This window comes from Aquarana catesbeiana, linkage group LG02 (assembly GCF_042186555.1).
Source record: "Aquarana catesbeiana isolate 2022-GZ linkage group LG02, ASM4218655v1, whole genome shotgun sequence".
NCBI lineage: Eukaryota > Metazoa > Chordata > Amphibia > Anura > Ranidae > Aquarana > Aquarana catesbeiana.
Genome location: NC_133325.1, coordinates 270,629,288 through 270,656,912, shown reverse-complemented (window position 1 = coordinate 270,656,912; position 27,625 = coordinate 270,629,288). Strand labels below are relative to the sequence as shown.

General features: G+C 47.9%; 1 long non-coding RNA gene across 1 annotated transcript in view; it reads right to left on the bottom strand.

The window, feature by feature from the left end:
• Positions 1-13,571: 13,571 nt before the first annotated feature.
• Positions 13,572-27,625, bottom strand: part of LOC141129874 (uncharacterized) — a 51,898-nt gene continuing 37,844 nt past the window's right edge. The window contains exon 3 of the long non-coding RNA XR_012241891.1: positions 13,572-13,611. This is a non-coding gene — a long non-coding RNA (uncharacterized lncRNA). The remainder of the gene's footprint in view (positions 13,612-27,625) is intronic.

Below are 27,625 nucleotides of genomic sequence, written 5' to 3'. Positions count from 1 at the left end.
AGACATACACGCTGTGTCTGTGGACACACAGTGTATGAGACGGGAGTGCGTCCGCAAGGTAAACCCCTCGGGAGAGAGCTTTATCTCTTGCGGGGAGGAGCTGAGATAGCCGCCGTGGGACCCCAGAACAGCAGGATTGGGGCCACTCTGTACAAAACGAACTGCACAGTGGAGGTAAGTATAACATGTTTGTTATTTAAAAAAAAAAAAAAAAAAAAACCTGTACAACCACTTTAAGGGACTCTGGGAAAAATGTGTCCCTGATTTTGTCCCCAGTCAAAAGACTGTGCCGTTGATTTCTTTCCAGCATTAATAATGGTGTCCCAGCCCAGATGGCTGCAGGGTAATCCATCTTAGCAACATTTCTGTGATTGGCCTGAAACAAGAGGAGGGAGAGGAGGACTGTGTCTGCTCCTGCCTGTGTCCACTGTTATTGACGATGCCCCATGCTGATATTACATGGTCAACCCCATCCCTCCCCTCTCGGCTTGTGTAGACATTTTCACAGGGAGGTAGGGATATAGATTATTTGCTACCTCACTTTTCTTTACGATGGTGACCTGCAGTGCACATCTGGGCCTGGGGCCAGTTAGTAAACATTACACCAGGGTATATGGGTGGGGGGCATCCAGAAGGAGTAATTACCCCATGCACAGTGTTTTTATTTGGGGGAAGAAAAGGAAGGTGCCGTGTAGCTAAGTAAATAAGAAGCAGTAGACACCAATGGCACTACTCCACTGAACTGGATTATGACTGGAGAGTCCTTTGCTGGCAGCCACCTCTAAATTCAGGCTGCCAAATGATTGTCTTGGTGAGTGCCTGGGCTGGAGAGATGATATGCTCAATCTGATGCCACAGACTTCTCCCCATCCTGCAAGTATATGGAGCCTTCCGCAGCGGTACAGGTGCCACCACTAGAGAAGATGGACTGTGGGGACTCACCAGCAAAGCCATGCCATGGTCAGGTAAGTACAATTCAGCGAGGAAAGAAACTTGTGCTAAAGGTGGTTATGTCATGGGTGGGGGGGGGATATATTGGGGAAAAATTTGGAATTTTTGTTTGGAAGGCAGTGTATGCTTTACTTGCCTTTGGCCTCTACACTCTGTATACATACATTCATGCATACATGACCCAGAGCAGAGTAGGCTTAGGTGTTATTAATCGATACCCCCTTAAGCCACTTTCTCCGCACAATTTGGACACACCCAACATTTGGTGTAGCGCGCTTCATGTGTCACTATTATCCCTGCCCGCTGCCCCACCCCACATTAAAAGTGGGCATGGTCAGTAGGTTGTCCCGGGATTTTGTTTTGGAAATCTGGTCACCTTATTGTTCCACTGTGTGTACCTCTGGTATATACCACAGTGTGTGCTCATACTCAAATCCTCATTGTAACATACATTTGTAACGATCACTTATTGTAATGTAGGGGTTAGCATGTCAAGGGTGGCACCCGAAGTCTGCCCTCACAGCCTATAACACCTTGTTCACACAGGTATTGAAAGTAAGCGGTTGAGACTTTTTTTGGGACTTTTTTTTTTTTTTTTACTTTTTTCTGCTTCCTGACCTACTACCTGATCTACATCACACACATACAACAATAATGAAAGCATTGCCTCATGTTGATGCAGTGTTTAGTGGGCATTTGCACTTTGCAACCACCTTCATTTACTTCTAAAATATGCCATTATTGTGCAGTAATTTGGTCACTGGGGCTGTGGTACACAGATTGTGAAACGTAAGTAAGGGAGAATACTTATTTATCGTGCACTCCCGTGTTGACTGGAGTGTATGCACTGTTGACTTTTTGTCACTAGATTGAACTTTCATTATGTGTAGCACTGGAGGTATGGTTACACAGTATATGTAGATACAGCAGAGATAATTACCGTATCTGGGGAATTTGGACTGTGGGATTGATCTACACATCTAAGTTTATGATATCGCTATATGACTTTATTATTTTAGTACACATTTTTTGATGAGCACATGTATGGTCACTTATATGTTTTTATACTTTTCTGTTCTATTTCACTGTAACTTGTGTTTGGCAGCGCAAGACAGTTTTTGTTTGTAAACATGATATTATGGAGTCTATGAGCTACAGAGATTTTATAGAAGAGGATTAAAGCTGTCTGGAACTCCAGCAGATGTTAAAGCACACATCCTGTGTGGTAAAGACTGGAGGCCAAAAAAAGTTCAGCGTGCTTCCATGTTACTGACCTTGGCAAGCTTCATTGTTTACTAATGACTTTTGTGCTTTGCCTTACATTCCTTACTGACCTCTGTGTTATTTACTACTGACCTCTGAATTCAATGTTACCTAGTTTTGACCCTTGCACTCGGCTTATTTACTCCTGACCCCTGCATTCTGTGTTACTTCCTACTGGCCTTGCGTTACGTGCTCCTGACCCCTGACCCCTGCCTAACTACTGACCTATGCACTCTATGGTATCACTACTGAATTTTGCATTACTTATGGAATACGTATTGCACACTATTGAATCTGAACTTTGCATATCTCTTGACCTCTTTGTTACCTACTACAGATCCCTGCACTCTGCATTACTAATCACTGATCTGTGCACTCTGCATTACCTACTACTGACTTCTGCATTCTTCCTTACTTACTATTGCCCTCTGCACTCTGATACATACTACTGACACCTGAATGCTGCGTTACTGACCTATTGAACTCTACATTACTTACTCCTGACCTCTGAACTCTGCATTGCATACTTCTGACTCTTGTACGCTAAATTACTTACTCCAGATGCCTGCACTGTGTGTTACTACTACTACCCTATGAACTCTGCAATATTAGGCCGATTTTTTTTTTTTCTTTTTTTTTTTCCTTCATCTCATAAAATCTAACAGTTAGACCCTTTTTAACACTGGAGCATTTTTCAGGCGCTTTTGGGCTAAAAATAGCGCCTGTAAAGTGCCTGCAAAACGGCTCCCCTGCAGTCTCAGTGTGATATCCCGAGTGCTTTCACACTGAGGCAATGTGCTGGCAGGATGTTAAAAAAAAAGTCCTGCAAGCACCATTTTTGGAGCGGTGTATACCGCTCCTCCACTAGTCCTGCCCATTGAAATGAATGTGCACCGCTGCCGAAGCGCCTGCAAAGCGATTCGGCAGCAGCGCTTCACAGGCGCATTTCATCGGCCGCTAGCTGGGTTATAAGCACCCCGCTAGCAGCTGAATAGCGCCGCTAAAATGACGGCAAAGCGCCGCTAAAACTAGCAGCGTTTTACCATCAACGCCTGCCCGCTCCAGTGTGAAAGCAGCCTTAATTAATAAGTGATACAGAAAATTTCTTACATTTAAACATTTATTAACCACTTCAGCCCCGGACCATTTGGCTGCCTAAAGACCAGAGGACTTTTTCCAATTTGGCACTGCGTCGCTTTAACTGCTAATTGCGCGGTCATGCAATGCTGTACCCAAACAAAATTTGCGTCCTTTTCTTCCTACAAATAGAGCTTTCTTTTGATGGTATTTGATCACCTCTGCGGTTTTTATTTCTTGCGCTATAAATGGAAAAAGACCGAAAATTTAAAAAAAAATGATATTTTCTACTTTTTGTTATTAAAAAAATCCAATAAACTAAATTTTAGTCATACATTTAGGCCAAAATGTATTCGGCCACATGTCTTTGGTAAAAAAAATTGTCAATAAGCGTATATTTATTGGTTTGCGCAAAAGTTATAGCGTCTACAAGCTAGGGTACATTTTCTGGAATTTACACAGCTTTTAGTTTATGACTGCCTATGTCATTTCTTGAGGTGCTAAAATGGCAGGGCAAACCACCCGTAAAATGACCATATTTTGGAAAGTAGACACCCCAAGGAAATTTCTGAGAGGCATGTTGAGCCCATTGAATATTAATTTTTTTGTCCCAAGTGATTGAATAATGACAACAAAAAAAAAAATTACAAAAAGTTGTCACTAAATGATATATTGCTCACACAGGCCATGGGCATATGTGGAATTGCACCCCAAATACATTTAGCTGCTTCTCCTGAGTATGGGGATACCACATGTGTGGGACTTTTTGGGAGCCTAGCCGCGTACGGGGCCCTGAAAACCAATCACCGCCTTCAGGGTTTCTAAGGGTGTAAATTTTTGATTTCACTCTTCACTGCCTATCACAGTTTCGGAGGCCATGGAATGCCCAGGTGGCACAAAACCCCCCCAAATCCATTTTGGAAAGTAGACACCCCAAGCTATTTGCTGAGAGGCATGGTAAGTATTTTGCAGCTCTCATTTGTTTTTGAAAATGAAGAAAGACAAGAAAAAAAATTTTTTTTTTCTTTTTTCAATTTTCAAAACTTTGTGACAAAAAGTGAGGTCTGCAAAATACTCACTATACCTCTCAGCAAATAGCTTGGGGTGTCTACTTTCCAAAATGGGGTCATTTGGGGGGGTTTTGTGCCACCTGGGCATTCCATGGCCTCCGAAACTGTGATAGGCAGTGAAGAGTGAAATCAAAAATTTACGCCCTTAGAAAGCCTGAAGGCAGTGTTTGGTTTTCGGGGTCCCGTACGTGGCTAGGTTCCCAAAAAGTCTCACACATGTGGTATCCCCGTACTCAGGAGAAGCAACAGAATTTTTGGGGTGTAATTTCACATATTCCCATGGCATGTTTGAGCAATATATCATTTAGTGACAACTTTTTGTAATTTTTTTTTTTTTTTGGCATTATTCAATCACTTGGGACAAAAAAATTAATATTCAATGGGCTCGGACCGCCTTAGCACAAAAGCAGGGGGCGACAGGGGTGCTTTTTTTTTTTTTTTTTTTTCTTTATTATTTTTTAGCTTTTTTATCTTATTTTTAAACTGTTCCTTTCATATTTTTTTTTTAAATCATTTTTATTGTTATCTCAGGGAATGTAAATATCCCCTATGATAGCAATAGGTAGTGACAGGTACTCTTATTTGAAAAAATTGGGGTCTATTAGACCCTAGATCTCTCCTCTGCCCTCAAAGCATCTGACCACACCAAGATCGGTGTGATAAAATGCTTTCCCAATTTCGCTGTTTACATCCACGAAATCTAAGTCATGAAATGCTCGTAGCTTCCAGTTTCTTAGGCCATAGGGATGTTTGGAGCCACTCTGGTCTCTGATCAGCTCTGATCAGCTCTATGGTCAGCTGGCTGAATCACCGGCTGCATTGTCAGGTTCCCTGTTGAGACAGGAGAGCCAGAGAAAAACACGGAAGATGGTGTGGGGGGGCATTCCCTCCCACGGCTTGTAAAAGCAGTCTAGAGGCTAATTAGCTGCTAGGATTGCTTTTACATGAAAGCCGACCGCTGGCTGAAAAGAATGATACCAAGATGATACCTAAACCTGCAGGCATCATTCTGGTATAACCACTCAAAGTCGTGAATGGCGTACCTGAAGACAAAAAAATGGTTAACAATAAAACACAGTAAACGGTAAAGTATAAAAAATTGCATACCTGAAAAGCAAACATGATAAAACATAATAACAATAAAACATTGCAGAATAGAATACAGTAAAAAAGAGCAGAACAATAGAGAGAGAATATAGAGAGAGAGAACAATAAAACGACAACTATTTTTTTTTTTATATATATATATATATATATATATATATATATATATATATATATATATATATATATATATATATATATATATATATTTTTTTTTTTTTTTTTTACACTTTTTTTTGTAACTAACTTTTATAACTATAATCGGTTCCAGGTTCGGGTCTCTCAAAATGCGATGGCATCTTGGGAGACCCTGTGAAAGTGTGCCTAGTCTGTGCAATGCTGTACCCTACGCTAATACTCAACTAGTGTATGGTAGCGTTCAAAACATTTAGCAATGCAAAGACCAGGATTGTCAGGACAGGAGGGACAATAATAGTGGGTGTCACGCCTATATCCGCGCTTGCTGCAGACACAACATCTTTTTTGGGGGGGTTCGTTGGGTAGGGGTACTCGGGAGGACATAAAGAAAATGCCTCTCATGCAGCCGACTGCATTTGGTTGGGGATGTGAATGGGGGAAGTACGGGCGCTGCAGAAGTGGTGGATTCCCAATTAGGATTGGCGAATGCAGCAGGAAGGGCATTATGGGCACGACAGGCCTGTTTGTCTTCTTCTTGGTGGCAGCAGGACAGTACTTGTGCTTGCCACCTCACCAGCTTGAACTGCACTTATGGGACTCGCCACGTCACCAAGTGTTACTGCAGTGCTGGTTTGACTACGACCGGGGTGTACTAGGTCGCTGGCGCTTGCCAGTTCACCAAAACACTACCAAAAAAACTGTTAGCAATCGCAGGGATCAGGCCTGACTCTGCGAACGCTGCAGTTATGCGTTTAGTGTTTTGTAAGTGACAGTGGTCGATCGATAGATACTGCACTTGGGTGGGCTGGGCCGGGCGGAGGGGCAAAACGCAGGTGCTAGCAGGTATCTGGGCTGATCCCGCTAACACGGCGTTTTTGGGAACCCTAAACTGCTGGGGACGCTAGTATAGATCTGATCGGATCAGATATTGATCCGTTCAGATACTATACCACTAAGGGAGGCGTATGCTGCGTGCGTGGGTGTTAGCGGTACTGGCGCTAACCTGACGCTGCCTGGGGCTGGTGCTTGCTAGTTCACCAAAACGCTACCAAAAAAACTGTTAGCGATCGCAGGGAACAGGCCTGACTCTGTGAACACTGCAGTTATGTGTTTAGTGTTTTGTAAGTGACAGTGATCGATCGATACTGCACTTGGGTGGGCTGGGCTGGGCCGGGCGGAGGGGCAAAACGCAGGTGCTTGCAGGTATCCTGGCTGATTCCGCTAACACTGCGTTTTTGGGAACCCTAAACTGCTGGGGACGCTAGTATAGATCTGATCGGATCAGATATTGATCAGATACTATACCACTAAGGGAGGCGTATGCTGCGTGCGTGGGTGTTAGCGGTACTGGCGCTAATCTGACGCTGCCTGGGGCGACGCATATCACTGCCGAGCGATCAGGGGGCTAAACCTTTATTAGGTAATAAACGGCGGGTGCCCTGACACTATAAAAAGTAAACGAACTAACCAGCGTCACCCGGATCACTTATACGGTGATCACTGGTGAAAGGGTTAACTAGTGGGCAATCAAGGGGTTAAAACCTTTATTCTTTAGTATATGGGGGTCCCTGTCGCTATAAAACGCTGACGGCGAACCTATATATTTGCCTCCCTAACTAGCTTCACCAGTGACACTAATACAGCAATCAGAAAAATGATCGCTTAGCGACACTGGCGACAGGGGGTGATCAAGGGGTTAAAACTTTATTAGGGGGGGTTAGGGGGGTACCCTAGACCTAGAGGGGGCTAACACTAACTGCCCTACCACACTAACTGTCACAAACTGACACCAATGCAGTAATCAGAAAAAAAAAACTGCTTGGTGTCAGTGTGACGGGGGGGGGGAGGGGTGATCGGGGGGGATCGGGGGGTAAAGGGGGGTGTAATGTGTGCCTGGCATGTTCTACTGTGATGTGTTGTGTTGGTGCACTCACATTGCAGTCTTCTCTCCTCAGCGCCGGAACGGAAAATGCCGAGCCGAGGAGAGATGACATAATTTCCTCTGCCTCTGTGTACTACACAGAGGCAAGGGAAGATTCTCATTGGCTGGGAGCGATCGCGAGGGGGGGCCACGAATGGATGGCCTCCCCCTCATCTCTGAACGCTCCCAGACCAAAGCCGACCGCCACAGGCACCGGAGGTTAAACAAAACAAACCTCCAATTAGTTCACTTGTATGTATAATTTAGATTAAAAAAAAAAACTATATCTTAACCACTTCAATACAGGGCACTTAGACGCCTTCCTGCCCAGACCAATTTTCAGCTTTCAGCACTGTCGCAGTTTGAATGACAATTGCGCGGTCATGCTACACTGTACCCAAACTAAATTTTTATCATTTTGTTCCCACAAATAGAGCTTTCTTTTGGTGGTATTTGATCACCTCTGCGGTTTTTATTTGCTAAACAAATAAAAAAAGACCGAAAATTTTGAAAAAAATAAAAGTTTTGCTTTTGCTTCTGTTAAAAAAATTGTAAATAAGTAAGTTTTCTCTTTCACTGATGGGCACTGATAAGGTGGCACTGACAGGCACTGATGCGGCGGCACCGATGAGGTGGCACCAATGAGTGGGCACTGACGGGCACTGACGATGGGCACTGAAATGCGGCACTGATGGGCACTGGTAGGCGGCACTGATGGGTGGCACTCATATGCAGCACTGATGGGCATTGATAGGCGGCACTGATGGGTGGCACCGGGTGGCACTGATGGGCACTGATGGCCAATGAAAGGCGGCACTGCTGGGCACTGCTAGGCTCTGATAGGGTGGCACTGATAGGCGGCACTGCTGGGCACTGATAGGCGGCACTGCTGGGCACTGATGGGCACTGATACGTGACACTGATGGGCACTGATACGCGGCACTAAAATGAGGCACTGATGGGCATCCCTGGTGGCACTGGCAGTGGTAGGCATTGCACTAGGCACTGACTGGCAGCTGCCTGGGCACAGATTGGCAGCTGCCTGGGCACACAGTGACATTTCCCTGGTGGTCTAGGGGCATACCTGGTGGTCCAGTGTGAACGCTTCCCTGGTGGTCCTGGGCGGCATCCCTGGTGGTCCTGGGTAGGATCCGAGGGGGGGCTGTGCTGATAAACAATCAGCACAGACCCCCCCTGTCAGGAGAGCAGCCGATCGGCTCTCCTCTACTCGCGTCTGTCAGACGCGAGTGAGGAAAAGCCGATCATCGGCTCTTCCTATTTACATCGTGATCAGCCGTGATTGGACACTGCTGATCACGTGGTAAAGAGTCTCCGTCGGAGACTTTTTACCTAGATCGGTGTTGCAGGGTGTCAGACTGACACCCCGCAACAACGATCGCCGCAATGCGCACCCCCAGGAGCGCGCAGCGGCTAGATATTCCTGATCACGTCATATGCTGTCCGATCAGGAATATCAAACCACTTTGCCGCCGTCATTCTGTAATAGGGCGGGCGGCAAGTGGTTAAATATTAAATACACAAAAACAGGTAATCAAAACTTTTGGACGAAAAAAATGGGCTAACTTTACTGTTTTAGTTTTTTTTAATTCATTAGTGTATCTTTTCCAAAAAAATGGCATTTGAAAGACCGCTGCGCAAATACCGTGTGACATAAAATATTGCAACAACCGCTATTTTATTGCCTAGGGTCTCTGCTAAAATATATATATATATATATATATATATATATATATATATATATATATATATATATATATATAATTTTTGGGGGTTCTAAGTGATTTTCTAGCAGAAAATACAGGATCTTTACTTGTAAGCAACTCTCTTCTCTTCTTGGTTCTTTTACCAGACTTGGCAAGCTGCCCAGAGAGGATAAACAAGTCCCTCCACGGAAGACTTCAGGCAACTTGCATTGACTTCTTTTACAGAAGTCATTTGCAAGTGGCGCTGAAGTTATAATGAAGCTATAATCGGCCAATGCCGATTAATTAAAAAACGCCAACTATCAGCCGACCAGTGCCACCTATTAGTGCCCACCGACCAGTGCCAACTCTCAGTGCCCACCAGTGCCACCTATTTTATTTTGCTTGGAAGGGTGCTGACACCACAGCGTTTCTGAAATTTGATGCGCTAGCCGCCATGACATCCAAACTGTAATGTTTAGCGAAGGTTTTACAGGAGCTCCAACTAGCCGTCCTGCATATGTCTTCAACCGATATTTTAGCAGAAGCTGCCCATGAGGCTGCCACCCCTCTTGTTGAATGAGCTCTAATAACTTGTGGAGGCGTCAGCCCCTGTTTCTCATACGTAAGGCTTATCACAGGTAGCTATGATTCTAGCTGATGCCGCTTCTAGGTCCTGATGGTAGGATGAATAAAGTATCTGTTTTGTGCATCTGCAGAGAGCGGTGTAAGTATGTTGAGAACAAGTTGACCATATCCAGCAGGCTAAGATCTAGTTCCTCCACTTGTCTCGGCTGTTGCGTGAAGTTAGGTAGGATCGACTCCCAATTTACATGAAACTTGGAAACCACCTTAGGGGTTAAGGTCGGTGAGGGCCTTAGGATTACTTTGTCTGGGAGAATGATGCAAAAAGGATCCCTGCAAGATAGGGCTGCCAGCTCTGAAACTCTCCTTGCTGACGGTATGGCTGTGAGAAAGATCAGCTTGACTGTCAGGAACCATAGTGGGCATATTTCAGAAGACACAAATGGATATTGTAGCAGATCTCTTAGCACTGTGCCCAAGTCCCAGGCTGGGAACAGGGACCTCCTTGGTGGTCTCATTCTTATGGCCACTCTAAGAAATTGCTTTATTAGCGGCTTGTCTGCCCACTTGCGGCCTGTGAAGCAAGACAAGGCTGACACCTGTACTTTTATAGTGTTATATGCTAAGCCCATCCTTAGTGCTGACTGTAAAAACTCTAGCACCTGCACAATGTATCAATGGGGAGAATTTCTGTTGGGAAGCGAATGCTGTAAACATGTAAACTTCTTCCAAATCCTGGTGTATGTGGCATTGGTTGTGGCCCCTCTTGACTTCAATAGTGTCAAGATTACCTCCTCTGAAATACTTTGAGACTGCAGTCTGACTAATTCAACAGCCATGCTGTCAGTTGCAATCTGCCTGGGTTGGGGTGATTCCAATGGGCCTGCTGTAGTAGGTCCCTCTTCAGCGGCAGCCATACTGGGGGGACCGACACCATCTGCAGGAGCAGTGGGAACCATGGCCTTCGTGGCCAGAAGGGTAGATTACAATTGCATGGACTTTCTCCCTCACAATTTTTAGTAGGGTTTTCAGGATTAGAGGCACCAGTGGGAAGAGGTAGACTAGGGGAAATTGCCAAGGAATTGAGAAGGCGTCTTGAGCTAGTGCTTCGTTACAGTGGAATCTTGACATGAACCGAGGCACCTGCACATTCCTAGGGGTCGCCATCAGGTCCACCGAGGGCGTACCCCACCTGCCAAAGATTATTCTGAGATGGTCCCTGTTGAGTGACCACTCGTTGTTGGGAAAATCTCGACTCAGATGGTCTGCTATGTAATTTTGACTGCCTGGAATGTAGGCTGCCATCAAAGCTTCCACATGTGCTTTGGCCCAGACGAATATCTTGGTTGCCAACTGCAGCAGTGGCAATCTCTTGGTTCGTCCTTGTTCGGTTGTCCAACATAGGCTTGACTCAAGCTCCCTGGATCAGGTTCTCGAATGGCAGTAGGGCTAGGTATGCTGCCTGTATTTCCAAAAGGTTGGAGTGTCTGGTCTCCATCCTGCCCCATTTGCCTTGGACCTGCCTGCCGAGGCAGTGAGTGCCTCAGCCCCAGAGACACACATCCGAGGTTATCTGGATCCAATCTCCGGGGCTGAGAGGCATGCCCCGCGACATAGTCCCTGGCGCTATCCACCACGCCAAGCCCTGGCAGATGCGTCTTGGTAGGAAGATTTTCTGGTGGAGTGACATGCCATCCCACTGGTTCAGAAAGGATGTTTAGAATGCCCTTGTATGGAATCTTGCCCAGGTAACAGCTGTAGTTGCTGCTGTGAACATTTCCAGGAGACCTTAGGTCTAAAACTGGTCTGAGATCTCCGGACGCTTTGGGCACCAAAAAAATTGGGGAGTAAACTCCTGTTCTCTGCTTTTTTAGAGGAACTGGCAAGATTGCTTCCTTTTGATGTAACTCGGTCACATATTCTTGCAAGCATCGTTTCCTCTGGTCTTGTGGCTATTCTATCTGGACAAAGATGTCCGGTGGTTTTTCTCGAAACATTATCTTGTAACCTTGTTTGATTGTTTTCTGGACCCATTGGTCCATGACTTCTCCGCTTTCTTAGCAGTCTGAGCATCCTTGGACTTCACGTTCCCAAAGAAAGGAGCTTTGTGTGCCTCTCCATTGGCATCTGGCATATTCTCGACCTGGTCTATATGACCTGGCCTCACACGCTCTTCTGAACTCTGATTGGCCTGACTGAACGGCTTGCAGTCTTCTTTTAGGTTTCTGTGGTAGCAGACACGACTTTTCTCCAGTGGCTCATTTGATAGCCTCTTCCAGGGTGTCCCCGAATAGCATCCTGCCATTGTACCGGATGTTACAGAGTGTCTGTTTTGAGGTGCCATCCGCCACCCAATGGCCCAACCACAGGGCCCTTTTCGCCGTTACTCAAAAAGTCATGAGACTTGCCAGCAGTTTCACCAGGTCTGTGGAGGCTTCTGCCAAAAAGGCTGCTGACAGATTAAGTTCCTCCATCGCCGTAATGATTCTGGCCATCTCTACGCCAGACTTCAGGGCTGTCTCCACATTTGTGACCCAGACCTTTAGAGCCCTGGAGATCGAAGTTAGGGCTATGGCCGGGTGGCAGGCTGTGCCTGCAGTTGAGTAGATCTTCTTTAGATCTGCATCTGTGCGCCTGTCCATTGGGTCTCTGAAGGTTGTAGAATCCTCCAATGGCAGGGACACCTGCCTTGCTAAGCACTGCAAGGCTGCGTCTACTCCTGGAGCTGACTCATAAAAGGCAGTGTCTGAGGCCTTGAATGGGTATAATTTTAAAAAGCAGTTTTGTATGTTTGCCTTCTTTTCCGGCTTTTCCCATTCCTCTTCGAATAACTCGCGGATCTCTGTCATGAACGGAAAGGTTGCCCCCTGCTTCAAGTTTGGGAAATATCTCTTAATTTTTTCCGGTGGTTGGGAGTCTTGCTTCCACTCTATGGCCTCCTTCACTGCCATAATGTAAGGCTTTATGAGCTGAAAGTTGAATAAATATTCTGACGGTTCATCAGACTCTGATGAGTCTCCTGAAGATATTTCAAGCACCGGTGGTGAGTCCCGCTTCTGCTTAGATTCGCTTTTGACTCTAGGCTTAGTCTCGGAAGCACTTGCGCTGGAGACCAACTGCATACTTTCAGCCACCGCCTCATGGATATAATCCTTTATCCTAAGCGCCTCTGTCTCGTTATCTGTGGCTACATCTCTTATGCATTCTGTCCACAAGGGTGGATGCTGCTGAACAAGCCCAGCAGAGGCCTTCGGCCGGACGACCTCTTGTCGCTCTTGGCTCTGCTTCTGGAGATTTACTGCAGCCTGGACTGGCAGTTGCTTGGGGTCCATGCCCTGTGCATGACTTAGATGCATTCAGGGAATTGGCGGGACTTGAGCGGTGGCGGGACTTTTTCTTCCGCAAATGTCTTTTTTTAGGGAGGTACAGTGGTGTAGTGGGTAGCACTTTCGCCTAGCAGTAAGAAGGGTCGCTGGTTCGAATCCCAACCACGACACTACCTGCCTGGAGTTTGCATGTTCTCCCTGCGTGGGTATATGTATGAATGCAAGTTAGGGACCTTAGATTGTAAGCTCCTTGAGGGTAGGGACTGATGTGAATGTACAATGTATATGTAAAGCTCTGTGTAAATTCATGGCGCTATATAAGTAACTAAAATAAATAAATAGGGCTTCTGCTCCTATAAAGACAGAACACTTTAGTAAACTAGTGTATGGCACTCTTTTGTTTGTGGCCCCCGTAGACCCCTCCTACCTTTCCGACGATCTTCGTGCTCTTTGGGGCTGTGGTGAGCTCATAGCTAAAGCAACAAAAAGACAGGATTTAGAAAATAAGAAGAAAAAAATCTCCTATTCCATTTTTCCTGCTTTCTTTTTTTACTGGTTCTTTCAGAGAAACAGCTTTAGAAACAGAGTTAGAAAATATCTGACAAGCTGTAAACACATAGCATTATGCATTAGGTATATTTAATGGTCACAGCCTAGCAAACACTGACAACAACACAGCCACCCTACCCCCTGTCAGGAGGAAACTCAACAGTACACTTCCCTCTCTAGCTGTGGTATACAGCACTGGAGTCTCTGTATCTCCAGGCTTTATCCTGGGCCTTTGCCAAGCGAACCCTTTCACCCCCGCCCCCCACAGCTCCGCCCCCCCTGTGACATCATCACCAACTGATAGAAAACACAAGGGAGGCGGCTGGCATGGCTCCTAGGGACAGGAAAGCAGCAGGAAAGAGTGCACAATCTTCAGGCAACATCACAGCCATGATTTGGTATGCTCTTTAACCATTTATTTGCCCGCATGGCTCCGGCACCTGGAGTTTCCAGTGTTTAAAAGGATTTACCTTTTTCGTTCTGCGCCTTCCAACCCAAGAGAGGCTTGAACCTGGGAGGGTAGGTTCGGTAGGGGGGTGTAGTCTATTCCTCGAGCATTGGTGGCCTGGAGTCTGACCATAGGCGTGCCTATGGGGTGTGCCGGGTGTGCCCAGGCACACCATAATCATACCTGTGCTCTCACTGCTAGTGCTAGTTGTGACTGCTGCGAGCCTGCGACATTGTCTGTGTAGCTCATGTCACCACTGGGGTCGGTCCGGGCAAGCAAAAACATCTGTGTGCTGCGAGTGGGAGATGATTAAGCAGGGACTAGGGAGTCGCCGGGACCACAGCTGCGGAGTAATCCAGCCGCATTTCCCAATGGGTCTTCTATAGTTCCGGCTGCAGGTCCCGCAGGTGGCGGCGGAGTGATATACATCTGTACTCCGCCCACCCACGGCCTCCTCTCTCTCCCTTGGTCCCTTGGAAGAAGCAGCGGAGCCTCAGCCTGGATATCGGCAGGCGGGTGGCTCAGTGAGGTGAGCAGTGAGACAGCACTGAGCAGGGCAGGCAGTCAGACACACGATGGACCAAAAAAAAAAAAAAGCAACTCGATATGAACCCTGCCTGACTTGTCAGCAAGAAAGTAAGTGTGCATTTATATATATATATATATATATATATATATATATATATATATATACACATACACACACACACATAAAGCAGCCAGTATCCTGCAGGGGGGAGAAGAAGGGTACACCAGCCCTGGACGACTTTACTGAGAACTCAGTTTCTGCTGACGAAGAAGCTGCTGAAGAAGAGAGATTCTGGCAACCAACTCGGTCCAGCCCTCCCCCCTAATTCTGCCCAGATACCTCCCTCCTGTAATACTGCCCAGATACCCCCCCCCGTCACACTGCCCAAGTACCCCCTCTCCTGTAATACTGCCCAGGTACCCCCCCTCCTTTCACACTGCCCAGGTACCCTCCCTCCTGTAATACTGCCCAGGTACCCCCCTCCTGTAATACTGCCCAGGTACCCCCCTCCTGTAATACTGCCCAGATACCCCCCCTCCTGTAATACTGCCCAGGTACCTCCCTCCTGTAATACTGCCCAGATAACCCCCTCCTGTAATGCTGCCCAGGTACCCCCCCCGTCACACTGCCCAGGTACCCCCCTTCTGTAATACTGCCCAGGTACCCCCCTTCTGTAATACTGCCCAGATACCTCCCTCCTGTAATACTGCCCAGATGCCCCTCTCCTGTAATACTGCCCAGATACCCCCCTCCTGTAATACTGCCCAGGTACCACCCCCTCCTGTCACACTGCCCAGGTACCCCCCCTCCTGTCACACTGCCCAGGTACCCCCCCTCCTGTCACACTGCCCAGGTACCCCCCTCCTGTAATACTGCCCAAATACCCCCTCCTGTAATACTGCCCAGATACCCCACCCCTGTAATACTGCCCAGATACCCCACCCCTTTCACACTGCCCAGGTACCCCCCACTCCTGTAATACTGCCCAGATACCCCCCTCCTGTAATACTGCCCAGATACCCCCCCTCCTGTAATACTGCCCAGGTACCCCCCCTCCTGTAATTCTGCCCAGATACCACCCTCCTGTTATACTGCCCAGATACCCCCTCCTGTAATACTGCCCAGGTACCCCCCTCCTGTAATACTGAACAGGTATCCCCCCTCCTGTAATACTGCCCAGATACCCCCCTCCTGTAATACTGCCCAGATACCCCCCTCCTGTAATACTGCCCAGGTACCCCCCTCCTGTAATACTGCCCAGATACCTCCCTCCTGTAATACTGCCCAGATACCTCCCTCCTGTAATACTGCCCAGATACCCCCCCTCCTGTAATACTGCCCAGATACCCCCCCCCCTCCTGTAATACAGCCCAGATACCCCCCTCCTGTAATACTGCCCAGATACCCCCTCCTGTAATACTGCCCAGATACCCCCCTCCTGTAATACTGCCCAGGTACCCCCCTCCTGTCACACTGCCCAGGTGCCCCCCCCACTCCTGTAATACTGCCCAGATACCCCCCTCCTGTAATACTGCCCAGATACCCCCCTCCTGTCACACTGCCCAGATACCCCCCTCCTGTCACACTGCCCAGGTACCCCCCCTCCTGCAATACTGACCAGGTACCCCCCCTGCAATACTGCCCAGGTACCCCTCTCCTGTAATACTGCCCAGGTACCCCCCCCTCCTGTCACATTGCCCAGGTACCCTCCCTCCTGTAATACTGCCCAGGTACCCCCCTCCTGTAATACTGCCCAGGTACCCCCCTCCTGTAATACTGCCCAGATACCCCCCCTCCTGTAATACTGCCCAGGTACCTCCCTCCTGTAATACTGCCCAGATAACCCCCTCCTGTAATGCTGCCCAGGTACCCCCCCCGTCGCACTGCCCAGGTACCCCCCTTCTGTAATACTGCCCAGGTACCCCCCTTCTGTAATACTGCCCAGATACCTCCCTCCTGTAATACTGCCCAGATGCCCCTCTCCTGTAATACTGCCCAGATACCCCCCTCCTGTAATACTGCCCAGGTACCACCCCCTCCTGTCACACTGCCCAGGTACCCCCCCTCCTGTCACACTGCCCAGGTACCCCCCTCCTGTAATACTGCCCAAATACCCCCTCCTGTAATACTGCCCAGATACCCCGCCCCTGTAATACTGCCCAGATACCCCACCCCTGTCACACTGCCCAGGTACCCCCCACTCCTGTAATAATGCCCAGATACCCCCCTCCTGTAATACTGCCCAGATACCCCCCCTCCTGTAATACTGCCCAGGTACCCCCCCTCCTGTAATTCTGCCCAGATACCACCCTCCTGTTATACTGCCCAGATACCCCCTCCTGTAATACTGCCCAGGTACCCCCCTCCTGTAATACTGAACAGGTATCCCCCCTCCTGTAATACTGCCCAGATACCCCCCTCCTGTAATACTGCCCAGATACCCCCCTCCTGTAATACTGCCCAGGTACCCCCCTCCTGTAATACTGCCCAGATACCTCCCTCCTGTAATACTGCCCAGATACCTCCCTCCTGTAATACTGCCCAGATACCTCCCTCCTGTAATACTGCCCAGATACCCCCCCTCCTGTAATACTGCCCAGATACCCCCCCCTCCTGTAATACAGCCCAGATACCCCCTTCCTGTAATACTGCCCAGATACCCCCCTCCTGTAATACTGCCCAGGTACCCCCCTCCTGTCACACTGCCCAGGTGCCCCCCCCACTCCTGTAATACTGCCCAGATACCCCCCTCCTGTAATACTGCCCAGATACCCCCCTCCTGTCACACTGCCCAGATACCCCCCTCCTGTCACACTGCCCAGGTACCCCCCCTCCTGCAATACTGACCAGGTACCCCCCCCTGCAATACCGCCCAGGTACCCCTCTCCTGTAATACTGCCCAGGTACCCCCCCCTCCTGTCACATTGCCCAGGTACCCCCCACTCCTGTAATACTGCCCAGGTACCCCCACCTGTAATACTGTCCAGGTACCCCCCCTCCTGTAATTCTGCCCAGATACCCCCCTCCTGTAATACTGCCCAGGTATCCCCCCTCCTGTAATCCTGCCCAGGTATCCCCCTCCTGTAATACTGCCCAGATGCCCCCCTCCTGTAATACTGCCCAGTTACCCCCTCAAGTAATACTGCCCAGATACCCCCTCCTGTAATACTGCCCAGATACCTCCTCCTATAACACTGCCCAGATACCCCCCTCCTGTCACACTGCCCAGGTGCCCCCCCACACCTGTAATACTGCCCAGATACCCCCCTCCTGTAATACTGCCCAGATACCCCCTCCTGTAATACTGCCCAGGGACACCCCCCCCCCCGGTAATACTGCCCAGATACCCCCACTTCTGTCACATTGCCCAGATACCCCCCTCTCCTGTCACACTGTCCAGGTACCCTCCCCCTGTCACAATGCCCGCCTCCTATCACAATTCTAGGTCCCCCTCTCCAATTACAATGCCAAGGTGCCATCTGTGTCCTAGCAAAGAGTCACTTGAGTTCCTGTGCCCCACCCTTGGTGTACGCTGTGTGTTCAGCTCATACTGCACACTTGAACAGTGCTTGCAGAGCACCGGCATTCATTTGAATTTGTCACTGTCAGTGGGTACTACACCTACTAAAAGCAACAGAGGGTGTAATTGAATCTGCGGCATGTAAATGTATATAAAAAAAAGTGTGTGTGTGTATATGTGTATATGTGTATATATATATATATATATATATATATATATATATATATATATATATATATAATTTGCGTACACACACGCATGTGTGTTTAGGCTTTGGTTAAGGGTGCACACCCTAATGCAACAGGCTGCGCACGCCTATGAGTCTGACCAAAAAAAAGAGTACAAGGGCAGGGGAGGAGAGGCTCTCTTTTATTAGCTAGGAGAAGGTGGTCCTGAGAGACTGGAGGGATGGGTTAACCCATTGTGTGCTGACGTGAGGCTGGCCAGGTAAGATATATTTGGAGAGACTTTCTTCTGTCAACTGAAGATTTCTTTGACAATGTTCAGGTAGACTAAAGGGGCATTACAGGGTCTATAGGGTATACGGTAAGTAGTTATTCGTATTGAGCATCCCTGGTATTAAATGCAGTCTTTCACTCGTCTCCCTCTTTGATATGCATCAAATATCCACCTTGGGAAGAAATAAACGCCTGGGGTGACCAGGCAAGAAGGAGCGCACAGGATTATTTCCTCCCCCAGCCTTCACCACTGGCAAGTAACCTCTTAGGGTAAGGTGACCAGATTTTTAAAATAAATCCAGGGACATATTTTTTGGCACAGGACTACATAATACACAGAGTGCTGGGCACAGGAATGCATAAAATAGAGAGCGCTGGGCACAGGACTGCATAATACACAGAGCGCTGGGCAGAAGACCATAACACACAGAGTGCTGGGTACAGGTCTACATAATACACAGAGTGCTGGGCACAGGACTGCATAATACACAGGGCGCTGGGCACAGGACTACATAATACACAGCGCTGGGCACAGAACTACATAATACACAGATTGCTGGGCACAGGACTGCATAATACACAGAGCGCTGGGCAGAAGACCATAATACACAGAGCGCCGGGCACAGGACTACATAATACACAGAGTGCTGGGTACAGGACTGCATAATACAGAGAGCGCTGGGCACAGGACTACATAATACACAGAGCGGTGGGCTCAGGACTGCATCGAGGCACTCGGGTTGGGCACAGCGCGAATTGGGTGGACAAATTATTGGGTGGGCTGGGGAGGACCCAGCTGTCATGGTACACATTGAAACCAATTACTAAGTGAGAGGAAGGTGGAGAGTCCTAGAAAATTATTTCAGGGACTTAGGGAATAGATTAAAGAAAAGGACCTCCAAGGTGGTTTTCTCAGAAATACTACCTGTGGCTTGAGCCACACCAGAGAGGATGGTGCAGCTCTATTGGAAAGAAAGATGGCCACAAAGTTGGAGGGGCTTTTAAAGTAGGTATTGGGGGGAGAGTTCAGAGGAAGCAACAGCTGGAAGTGAGCAAAGGACAGAGGGTCATAGTGGAGCCAGTGGTGATGATATAGCCATAATTTCTAATCCCGGGGTGAGTGGACAAACCAAGAACAAAGTCTGAGAAAACATAAGGAAAAATGAATATGCACTCATACAACACTGAGAGGCATATACACAAATGCCATGAGTCTAGCTAACAAAATGGAGGAACTGGAGCTACTATTACACTAGGAGGACGTAGACTTTGTGGGAATAAGAGAAACTTGGTTTGACAGCTCACACTGGTTTAGTTTGGAAACTTGGTTTGACAGCTTTAGGCACAAGACTACATAATACACAGAGCGCTGGGCACAGGACTACATAATACAGAGACCTGGGCACAGGACTACATAATACGCAGAGCGCTGGGCACAGGACTACATAATACGCAGAGCGCTGGGCACAGGACTACATAATACACAGTGCGCTGGGCACAGGACTACATAATACACAGAGCGCTGGGCACGGCACTACATAATACGCAGAGCGCTGGGCATAGGACTACATAATACACAGGAGGGTGTTGGGCATAGAGTGCAGGGTTCTGAGGTTTACTATGCACAAAGGACACTTCTGCCCCACATCCATAGCTCACCTCTGCACCCTTCTCTCACAGATTATCTCTGCAGCCACCTCTTGGCCCTTCCCAGTGGTGTATTTAGGTCTTGTGCTGCCCTAGGCCTGACTAAACTTGTGCACCCCCTAATTTCTGTCAAAATTTCTGTCAAGGCCACACTCCTTGCTGTTTAAGACCCGCCCTGAAATTTTCGAGTGGGGACACTAGTTCTGAGGGCCTGGGGGGCGAAGAGCAATGGATTCCCTTAATTTGCATAGATTCCCTTTCACTACCTGTTTGGCTATGGGGCAGGAAGTGAAGGTAAATCTCTGCAATGGGACAGAAATGGTAAAAAATACACTGACAGGGGTTATAACCCTCCCTTATGCTATCCAAAATGGAAAAAAGGTGTTGCCTATAGTTCTACTTTAAGCACAAATTTCTGATAATTTTATGGAGAGGACTAAGAAGATATAAACATGCCAATGGTGCAGTAGAAACATATAGCACAGTGAGGAAGGTTTGTAGTCCAGGATGCAGGATGACAGAACAGTCAAAATTAGAAGCACCCTCCCCCCCAGTTGCGGAATGCCGGCCGCCCACATAACAGAAGCAGTACGGCCGCTTTATGGGGGCGCTAGACTAATTTGCCTCTCAGCCCAGTCTGCCCCATAAGACTGGTGCTACACTAACAGTCTAACGCAAGCTGGTGGGGACTCTTTCGGTACTGCACCCCTTGCAAAGTGCTGCCCTAGGCCTGGGCCTTGTCGGCCTAGGCCAGGATACAGCGTTGGCCCTTCCCCCACAACAGCTAAAATCTCCATCTCTCTGACTCAGCATCAGCTCTGATCCCTGCTCCCCCACTGCCTTCTCAGCCAGCATGGGATGCCCTGTCTGGCCCTAAATCCAGGGACAGACTTGGTCCGGAGACAGTGTCCTCAGTCCGGGGACGTCTGATCACTCTATCCTGATCACAGAGACATACATATTCATAACTTAGTTAGGATTATTGAATTGTCTTGCTCTATTGCCAGGTATACTCCCTAAAACCAGGCAGAACCAGTTGTCAATATGGAGAGAGGGTAGTGGTAGACTAGCAGATTTAGACTTGCCTAACAAATTGAAGCTGAACTCCAACTAACACTTTATAAGCAGTTACAGCAACAGTTACCCTTTTAGGGTTAAAATTTTACATAAGTAAATAAAATCTGCCAATTGTAAGCACCCCTGTCAGTGTTAAATTGTTTGTCTCAACTCTCTAACTGCCACTTTGTCTGGACAGCTTTGTCTGTTAGGCCTGGTTCATGCTAGTACGACTTCTGATGCGACTTGAGTTGCACAGAATCATATGACAAGGGAAATCTCATTGCTTTCAATGGTTCCTGTTCTAAATAATGCAACTCAGCACGGTGCAATTTTGGAAAAGGTTCATGCACTACTTTGGTGTGATTTATAGTGTGACTCGGCCCCATAGAATACAGACATCCCAACCTGCAAAAACTAATTTCAGGGAGGTGACGCCCCGGCGCCGCCCCACCCCCCAATTAAATGCAGCCTGATCAGTACCAATTAAAGTTTGCCGTTTTTGACATGCATAGGCATTCTGTATCTCTTATTTTTCTTTTTTACTAGTAAATGTTTTTTGAATGAGTATTGTCTGCTTCAGAGAGAAGGGAAAGTGCAAAACTGTAAGTGCTGGAACATGGAAACTTCAGGTTAAATTTGCAATAAAATGTATAATGTCATATTATGGCAAGGTCTCCTGCCATATCCCCAGAGGAATCTGCTAGGACTGCCATTGTAACATCAAATATTATAAAGACTTTTGGCATAATCTACTGAAAACAACTATTTGCAATATACATTAGCAAACAGTGGCATGCCTTGGGGTGTAGGACATGAAGAACAGTCAGCCTCGGGTAGAGCAAACTGGGAATGCTCTAAAATCACATTCCAATTCACCTGCATATACAAGCAGCACCCAGTGGCAAGAAGGGAGAAGTGCACGTCTAGAGGGAAGTCAGGGGTGCTGTCCAGTTTAGAACACTGGGAAGGGAAGCGGCAGCGTGTCACCACCAGCTTAGTAACATTCCGCCGATCTGGATGCTCTGTCTTTCTGAGTGACAGGCTCAGCCGGGAGATCACCCGGTGCTCGTGGGTATCCGTGAGCCCACAGACAAATGTGGGAGACTCACGCGACTCGCGGGAGACTTGAAATGTCTGAGAATATAAAAATTTGCATCAAAATCATATAACATAATCGCACTGTAAATTGCATGAAAGTCGCAATGCAGTTGTGTGAACCAAGCTTTGAAGTAAGTTGAAAAACAACAGACTTATTGGCTGGTTCGCCAGGTGAAAATAAAGTAAAAAAGTAAAAAAAAAAAATAAAAAATACTAATATAGCCACCACATCTAAGAATTGGTAAGCTGCAATGTAATACATTTTTGTATTTGGGTTTAACACCACTTCAGTATGAAATGAGACCTTTAACTACTTCCCTACCGCGCATAGTCATATGACGGCAGCAGGAACCCTTTGTCCCTCCGGGCCGCCGTCATATGACGTCTTTTCTTCCTCAGCCTCAAGGGAGCGCACGCCACTAGGCACCCGTTGTGCGTGCCTGGCAGCTGCAATGTCCGCCGGGCACCCGCAATTGCCCATGAACACAGCAGGACCATGGATCTGTGTGTGTAAACACACAGATCTATGTCCCGTCAGAGGAAAGGAGACCGATGGTGTGTTCCCAGTACAGAGGAACACCGATCGGCCTCCTCCCCTTGTGAGTCCCCGCCCCCCACAGGGCTTCCCTGCCTGTCACATTTACACAGTAATCAGTGCATTTTTTATAGCACTGATCGTTGTATAAATGTGAATAGTCCTAAAATAGTGTCAAAAGTGTCCGATGTGTCTGCCGCATAATTGCAGTCTCGATAAAAATCGCCGCCATTACTAGTAAAAAACAAAACAAAAAAAAAAACAATAAAAATGCCATAAATGTATCCCCTATTTTGTAGACGCTATAACTTTTGCACAAACCAATCAATATACGATTAATGCGATTTTTTTTTACCAAAAATATGTAGAAGAATACATATCGGCCTAAACTGAGGAAAAAAATGTTTTTTTTTTTTTTTTAATGGGATATTTATTATAGCAAAAAGTAAAAAATATTGTGATTTTTTTTCAAAATTTCGCTCTTTTTTTGTTTATAGCGCAAAAAATAAAAACCGCAAAGGTGATCAAATAGATCAAAAGAAAGCTCTATTTTGTGGGAGAAAAAAATTATCAAAATTTCATTTAGTTACAGTGTTGCATAACCGTGCAATTGTCATTCAAAGTGTAACAGCTGAAAAACCCATCATGTCCAGAAGGCCACCAAGGAGATGCAGACGCTCACAGGTCACTAAAAGAGGGCAAGCAGCCTCTGTGTCTACAGTAGGGATGAGCCGACCACCCCCCGGTTTGGTTCGCACCAGAACCTGCGAACGGACCGAAAGTTCGCGCGAACTTTAGAACCCCATTAAAGTCTATGGGACTCAAACGTTCGAAATCAAAAGTGCTAATTTTAAAGGCTAATATGCAAGTTATTGTCCTAAAAAGGATTTGGGGTCCCGGGTCCTGCCCCAGGGGACATGTATCAATGCAAATAAAAGTTTTAAAAATGGCCGTTTTTTCGGGAGCAGTGAAAGTGAAAAAAAGTGAAAGTGAAAAAAAAAAAGTGAAATATTTCTTTAAATATCGTACCTGGGGGGTGTCTATAGTATGCCTGTGAAGTGGCACGTGTTTCCCGTGCTTAGAACAGCGTAGGTTTGCTGAGGCATTCGGTCCAGAGTCCTCTGGGGTCATTAAGGGCGACATGATCCGCAGCCACCTCCTCCCAGCCACGTACAAGTCCATGGGTTTCTTCAGACTGTAAATGATCCCTTGAAGACTGCTGATGATGCTGAGTGCCAGGCTCCACCTCCATGCTTACACAACCTCCTCCTCCTCCTCTTCCTGTGTGATCGGCGGCATGCAGGAACACTGTCTTAATAAAGGGGGCCTTGAGAGGTAAGAAAGTCCTCCTCTTCCTCCCTCTGTTCTGCCTCAAGTGCCCTGTCCATTATTCCACGCAGCGTGTGCTCCAACAGGTGGACAAGAGGGACAGTGTCACTGATGCATGCACTGTCACTGCTCACCATCCTCGTGGCCTCCTCAAATGGTGACAGGACAGTGCATGCATCCCTGATCATAGCCCACTGGCGTAGGGAAAAAACCAAGGTCCCCTGACCCTGTCCTGGTGCCATAGTCGCATAGGTACTCATTGATGGCCCTCTGCTGCGTGTGCAGCCGCTGCAGCATGGCCAACATTGAGTTCCACCTGGTGGGCATGTCACAGATTAGGCGGTTCTTGGGCAGGTTGAATTCCTTTTGGAGGTCAGCCAGCTGAGCACTGGCATTATATGACCTGTGGAAATGCACACAGACTTTCCAGGCCTGCCTCAGGACATCCTGTAAGCCCAGGTACCTGCCCAAGAACCGTTGCGATACCACGTTAAGGACATGAGCCAAACAGGGCACATGGGTCAGTTGTCCCTGTCAGAGGGTGGAGAGGAAGTTGGTGCCATTGTCGCAAACCACCATACCTGCCTTAAACTGGCGTGGCGTCAACCACCTCTAAACCTGCCCCTGCAGAGCTGACAGAATCTCTGCCCCAGTGTGACTCCTGTCCCCCAAGCACACCAGCTCAAGCACCACATGGCATTTTTTGCCTGCGTGCTTGCGTAGCCCCTTGAACGCCTACGGAGCACCACTGGTTCCGAGGACAAATCAGCACAGGAAGAGGCCATGGAGGAAGAAGAAGAGGAGGGGGTGGAGGAGAGAGGTGTGGCAGAATCACCACTAGTAGAATTTTGGAGGCCTGGTGGCGGAACAACCTCCAACACTACTGCACCCTGTCCTGCATCTTTCCCAGCTGCCAGAAGAGTCACTCAGTGTGCGGTGAAAGATAGGTAACATCCCTGTCCATGCCTGCTGGACCATGAGTCAGCGGTAATATGCACCTTACCGCTGACCGCCCTGTCCAGCGAGGCCAAGACATTGCCTTCCACATGCCGGTAGAGAGCCGGAACCGCCTTCCGTGAGAAAAAGTGGCGTTTGAGAACCTGCCATTGAAGAACCGCACATTCCACAAACTCACGGAAGGGGGCAGAGTCTACCAACTGAAAAGGCAGCAGTTGAAGAACTTCTTTCGGCGGTAAAGCAGCTGGGGCAGGGAAATTGGTACAATCTGACGTCGGTGTACTGATAGCAGATTGCCCGCAAGTACTTGGCTGTGACACACCTAATTCTACACCTTCATTCCTCTCGGTGCAGGTTTCAGAGAGGACTGAAGGTATAATGGGGTTGGAGATCCCAGCTGATGAGGAGCAAGGAGAGGTCCGCTTTGTTCTTTGGTGTGGGTCTTTCAGGTACGCTTGCCAACGAACTGCATGGCAGGTCAACATATGTCTGGTCAAGCATGTGGTGCCCAAGCGGGTGATGTTTTGGCCACGCGAGATACGCTTGAGACATATGTTGCAAATAGCAGCGGTGGGATCTGATGCACTCGTCTCAAAAAAGGCCTACAAATAACTTTTGAGATAACGCGCAGAGACAGCAGCGCCCTGCACATGCGGAGCTCTGCGGTGTGATGCAGTCGGTGTGCTGCCCTTAAGCTGGCCACTGGAGGGCATCCTGCCTCGTTGGAGATGTGCCTCCTCCTCTCTCCTATCAGGCACCCACGTGGAGTCAGGGGCCTCATCATCCCCTCCCTCCTCATCACTGGAGCAAAGCTGGCAGTATGCTGCAGCTGGGGGAACATGACTGCCAGATTGCTGTCCTTCTTGGGCACCCCCTCTCTCTGGGCTCACGTTACTGTCTTCCTCTAGCTGGGTACCATCATCGGAGCCTTCAAAACGCTGGGCATCCTCCTGGAGCATGTACCCAACACTGTGGTCAAACAGTTCGGGGGACTCCTCAGGAGGACATGGTGGGGCTAGGGAAGGAGTGACTGATGCCATTGAGCTGAGGGAAGAGGTCGCAATGGCAGCTGCTTTGCCAGACAAAGTACCCTGAGCCTGGGTGAGAGAGGATGAGGAGGATGAGGACAGCTTGGTCATCCACTCTACCAAGTCTTCCGCATGTTGCGGCTCAACACGGCCAGCTGCTGAAAAAAAGGACAAGCGTGTCCCACGGCCACATGCTGATGAGGATGCACTGTCTCCACGACCAGCACTGTTGCCTCTAGACACAGAGCCTGCTTGCCCTCTTTTATTGGCTTGTGACTGTCTGCCTCTCCTTGTTGGCCTTCCAGACATACTAATGGCCTGCAGTGAGATGTTGCTGCACAAAGCTGGGATGTATATATATATACTGATACTGCAGCTAGTAGAATCAACTGCCTGCCTGTGGTACTAATAGGATCAGAAGAACACCACCAATTTTCTTCAGGTAGCTTTAGGTGCACACTGTGCAGAGGACACAGTACACTAACTGTAAATACTGTACCTGCCTGCCTGTGGTATTAATAGAATCAGAACAACAGCAATTGTCTTCAGGTAGCTTTAGGTGCAGATTGTGCAGAGGACACAGTACACTAACTGTAAATACTGCAGCTGCCTGCCTGTGGTACTAATAGGATCAGAACAACAGCAATTGTCTTCAGGTAGCTTTAGGTGCACACTGTGCAGAGGATGCACTACACTAACTTGTAAATACTGCAGCTGCCTGTAGTACTAATAGGATCAGAAGAACACCACCAATTTTCTTCAGGTAGCTTTAGGTGCACACTGTGCAGAGGATGCACTACACTAACTTGTAAATACTGCAGCTGCCTGTAGTACTAATAGGATCAGAAGAACACCACCAATTTTCTTCAGGTAGCTTTAGGTGCACACTGTGCAGAGGACGCACTACACTAACTTGTAAATACTGCAGCTGCCTGCGGTACTAATAGGATCAGAAGAACACCACCAATTTTCTTCAGGTAACTTTGGGTGCACACTGTGCAGAGGACGTACTACACTAACTTGTAAATACTGCAGCTGCCTGCAGTACTAATAGGATCAGAAGAACACCACCAATTTTCTTCAGGTAGCTTTAGGTGCACACTGTGCAGAGGACGCACTACACTAACTTGTAAATACTGCAGCTGCCTGTGGTATTAATAGGTTCAGAACACCACCAATTTTCTTCAGATAGCTTTAGGTGCACACTGTGCAGAGGATGCACTACACCATTATGTAAATACTGCAGCTGCCTGCGGTACTAATCGGATCAGAAGAACACCAATTTTCTTCAGGTAGCTTTAGGTTCACACTGTGCAGAGGACGCACTACA